The sequence below is a fragment of the Lygodium microphyllum genome, chromosome 11 (genome assembly GCF_053477565.2).
Source record: "Lygodium microphyllum isolate KBCC chromosome 11, Lygodium_microphyllum_v1.1.10, whole genome shotgun sequence".
Lineage (NCBI taxonomy): Eukaryota > Viridiplantae > Streptophyta > Polypodiopsida > Schizaeales > Lygodiaceae > Lygodium > Lygodium microphyllum.
The window spans coordinates 61,313,423-61,317,791 of record NC_141145.1 but is presented as its reverse complement, the minus strand read 5'-3'; the positions used below and the strand labels follow the sequence as shown (position 1 = coordinate 61,317,791).

The window sequence follows — 4,369 nt, the reverse complement described above, 5'->3', positions numbered from 1 at the left end:
TCAACAGCAAAGAGAAACTATGTCGACTTCCGGAAGTGGTTCTGACGCATCAGGAAGTGGTGCAGGAGGTGGTGTTGTTGTACCGGCTATTCAAACACTGAGGATTCGTCCACCAACCTTCAGCGAATGCAAGTTAGATGGTACAAACTACACCTTGTGAAAGTTCAAAATTACAACTATCCTTGATTCTTATGAGCTTCTCGAGACTGTACTGGGAACTGACGCAGAACCACAGCCTACCCCCGACCCATCAAATCCTAGTATGATGATTCCTCCGAATGCAGATCTTCTACGAGCTTGGAAATGAAGGAATGCAGATGCATTGTGTGCCTTAGTTATAAGTTGTTCTGATAGTGTTCTAACTTTGATTCAGCATACAACCAAAACGTCAGAGGCTTGGAATGTACTAAGGAGTCAGTATGAAACACGAAACCAAACGAGGATTCAAAACTTGGAGAATCAACTAGCAGCGGAGAAGTTTGCTGAAGGAGAGACGGTTGAAGCATTTATCACTCGGATTAAGAATCTGCACGACCAGATGGCTGGCGCTGGGATACAAAAGACTAGCGAAGAGCTAGCTCAGAGGTATCTTCGGATTTGTCCACAAAAGTTTGATGGACTAGTAACTGTCCTTAATACTCAGGTGAGACCTCAAGCTTTGACTTTTGAGGAGTTTTGTGCATTATTAATGGAGGAGGAGTTGAGGCTGAAAGCCTGAGAAGGAAGCAACAATGGAGATGCTGCATTCTCTGCCAATGCAAAAGGCAAAGGTGGTTCTTTCACAAAAAATGATGGTGACAAAAAGAAGAAGGGCAGAAAGAAGAAGTTTCAAGGAGAGTCCTTCTACTGCAAGAAGAAAGGACATGCAATTGCAGATTGTCGTGTCAAGAAGGCAGATGAAAAGAATGGTACCCTTAAAAGTAAAGGGAAAGAGACAGCCAATATGGCTGAAGCAGAGTTGGAATTATTCATGGCGACCATTGAGGAAGTGTGCTCCTCGGCGCAAGAAGAATCTACCACTGACTCATGGGTGTTGGATAGTGGGGCCTCCCGTCACATGACCAACAAGAAAGGTCTATACAGTTCTATGTAGCCTCTACAAGAATCCATCACTGTGACGGTTGGAAATGATGCTAAATGCCCTGCTGCGGGCACAGGTACTATTTCTTTTGTTCATGAAAGAAACCTCAGTTAAGTAGAATAATTTTTATAAATTATCCTCATATCGAGTGCACACATTGTATGCTACAACAAAATTGCAAGGCATGAGATCCATAAGTTGTATAATATGATACTATTGAGGATGATCACTTTTTTTAAAGTTTTATGGCAGGCTTGAAATTGGAAAGATGCCTTAGAGGTGTACCCAAGGTTGGAATCCAAGCACCTATGTACACAACCACATGCTCAAACCACTTGGGTTACAATCCATTCGCTAGGCCCGTGGGTTGCATTTACATACATACATACATATACACATACATACACACATATATGTGTGTAAGACAGTGGGGGTGGGAGAAAGCGCGGGGCGTCTATGTCATCCGCACCCACACGGCGGGCCCCGCTGTCCCCGACTGCACGGGGAACATCATGTAATAGGCGGGCGGGGCGACGCTAGCGCTCGGGGGCGCGGTGACGGTGACGTTGTACAGGTTGGTGGCTACGAGGGTGCGCGAGGCGACGCGCATGCGGAGGAGGCGCTGCCCTTGCGAGAAGGAATGGGTGCTGAACGGAGAGGAGAGCAGGTTCATCTCCACAGAGCCCGGGGCCTGGTTGCAACGGAAGGTGACGACGAAGACCTGGCCAAAGGTGAGGGTGGAAGGGGCAGACACGACGTAGGGGCGCTTCGAGTTGAAGGAGGGGTTCATGTAAGGCGGCGTCCACGCCTCAACGCGGAGCTCGGTGGGGAAGGGCCCCGTGAAGGTGTAGAACTGGTGCGTGTTGCTGCCGGCCAGGAGGACCCGGCCGTCCGGCAAGAGGTTCGCGGTGGAGTGGTACATGCGAGGGATGGTGGTGGGCGGGTACACGACGAAGCGCGTGTCGAGCGGGAAGCCGGGACGGTAGACCACAGGGTTGAGAGCCGGGTTGGAGGCGTATCCCCAGCCCTGGGAGCCGTTCTGCGCGCCGTTAATGATGAGGACGTCACGTGACGGCAGGAGCAGCATGTCGCCCATGCAGCGCCGCATGGGCATAGTCTCCATGAACCAGCTGGGGCTGGCGGAGAGGAGCTGCATGCGGCCGCACGTCTGGGATGCCCCGAGCTGCAAGCCGGGGTTCGTGAAGGCCCCCAGCTGCGAGCCGCCGCACACCATCACCTCGGCGGAGCGGTAGCCGTCGTTGTACTGGAGCGGCAGGAGAATGGAGCTGCCGGCGGAGGGGTAGTTGCGCGGCTCACCGGGGATTGTCGGGTAGGTTCGCAGGACCGTGTTGGTCTTATAATTGAGCTGGACGGAGTCTCTGTTGGCAAAGACGTAGAGGGTCCCGTCGGGTAGGAGATGAACAAAAGGGTAGAGATTGTCTCCCTGGAAGTCGTTGGTTGCTCTGAGCAGCGGCAGATCGTAGGAGCCCTCTCCGGCAGCCCGCGGGATGAACTCATACGTGGAAACGCTCCTGCCTCCCACGGTGATCACTCTCCCGTCCGGTAGCAAGGTGCTACTGGAGTACCAACGCGGGTCCTTGAGGCTCTGCGCGGAGTCCTCCACCCAGTCGCAGTTGCCGTTGGAGGGGCAAGGGTCCAGGTGCCTGATCTTGTAGAGTCCGTCGTTATCGCCCCCGAGCTGCAGCATGCTGCCGTTGGCCAGGAACTGCCCCGAGGAGCACCAGGTGTCCGTCAAGATCATGAGGGGGCGGAGTGTGGTGGAGCTGGCGTCGGCACCGGGCGTGAACATCACCGAGTGGGCGGTGCAGTCATGCTGTAGGGTCTGGTCCTGGGGGTCATCGCGGCAGATGCCGTCGGGCAGATTGATCTGAGAAGGACCCACATCCGTGCGGTCCAGCAGGATGGCCGTGCTGTACATAGGCGTGATGGCAGAGTGCATGGAGGCTATGCCGGCATTGCTGGACAGCACCTGAAACGTCTGGGCCAGCGCCGTCGGTCCAATGCAGATTGACGTTAGTAATACGCCAAACGGAAGGACGAGTGAGAGCAAGCTGCTGCATAGTAGCATTTTGTCGACGTCGACGCAGCGGTGCTTGCACGTAGCCTATGGGGCTTGACACAATATTATAATAGAGCAGCTAATAAGGGATAGAGGGGACGGAATTCAACACACAACCCTACGTTTGATCGTGCAGCTTGCGCTACTGTTTAACTGGACTAGGCGCCTTGCAGAACGCTACTAGAGAATGTGCCCAAAAGCTAAGCACCTGCAGCTCCAAACGCCTCTAAAACCAAAATTTGCTCGCTCGTCCAAACAACCAACCAAAGTGCGCGTATATATTGAGCAGTCTGCGACCAATGCATCCCGGTTCCGTGAGCAGCTCTAACATGCCAGCTCGAAAGCACCTACCGTCTGCATCCCATCTTGCACACGATGCTGGTAGTTGAGGTTCCGATCCCTCTGCTGCGATTAATTACGTCCAAATATACGTGCCTAGCCCAACGTTCTTTCTTTTAAAATGTTCGTCATAGCCTCCCCAAGCCAGTATATCTGATTGGCCGGCCATCGTTTAGGAGCACGTTCGTCCTTTCTAATATGATGGAGCCACGCAGTGCTCTTTCAGCCAAAAGTCCACAGCAGCATGTTCTCGCACGACGTCTGTCCGTTTTCTTTATGATGCCATAGCCGATTATCATGCAATACTTATATATGTGCTTGCTACTTGGAACTTTTCCTGACCCGTCCTCCGACCGTTGACATGTCGCGGTCCCATCGAAGTCAACTCCAGCTGCGCCGTCACCAGAAGAATGTAGCCTATGCTACTATGTTTTCCTCGGGCACACGTCACAAGCTACCTTCTTGTTAAGAAACATGGTGATGGTGATGATAATTGGCCGCTGATCTTCTACACGCTGCTACACCCTAGCGGAAAAACGACGGGAGCCGGCCACGACGTTGACTTACAAGGCACACATCAAACTAGTAATCACAGGCTTGGCACCTCAAAGATGATTAACCTCCTAATAGCGTCGAATAAATATGACCTGGAATCACCACGTCTTGGCAATTGTATACGTGGGCTATGTATAAGCCTTTCTAGGGTAACGCGCTCGGTGATGTTGCACCTACGAAGTCCCCCCTCTACGAAGGTTTATACTGAAAACGTTGGTAAGCAACCTTTTGCCCTTCCAAGATGAGCTCAGGCAATAAAAGTTGAGATGTTTGTTTTCTGTATGCACGAGCATTGAAGCTCCCAACCAAATTTA

At 52.2% G+C, this 4,369-nt stretch overlaps 1 pseudogene; it reads right to left on the bottom strand.

Annotated features, from left to right (window-relative positions):
* Positions 1-1,201: 1,201 nt before the first annotated feature.
* Positions 1,202-3,399, bottom strand: LOC148028876 (aldehyde oxidase GLOX pseudogene; annotated as a pseudogene).
* Between the last annotated feature and the right edge of the window lie 970 nt (positions 3,400-4,369).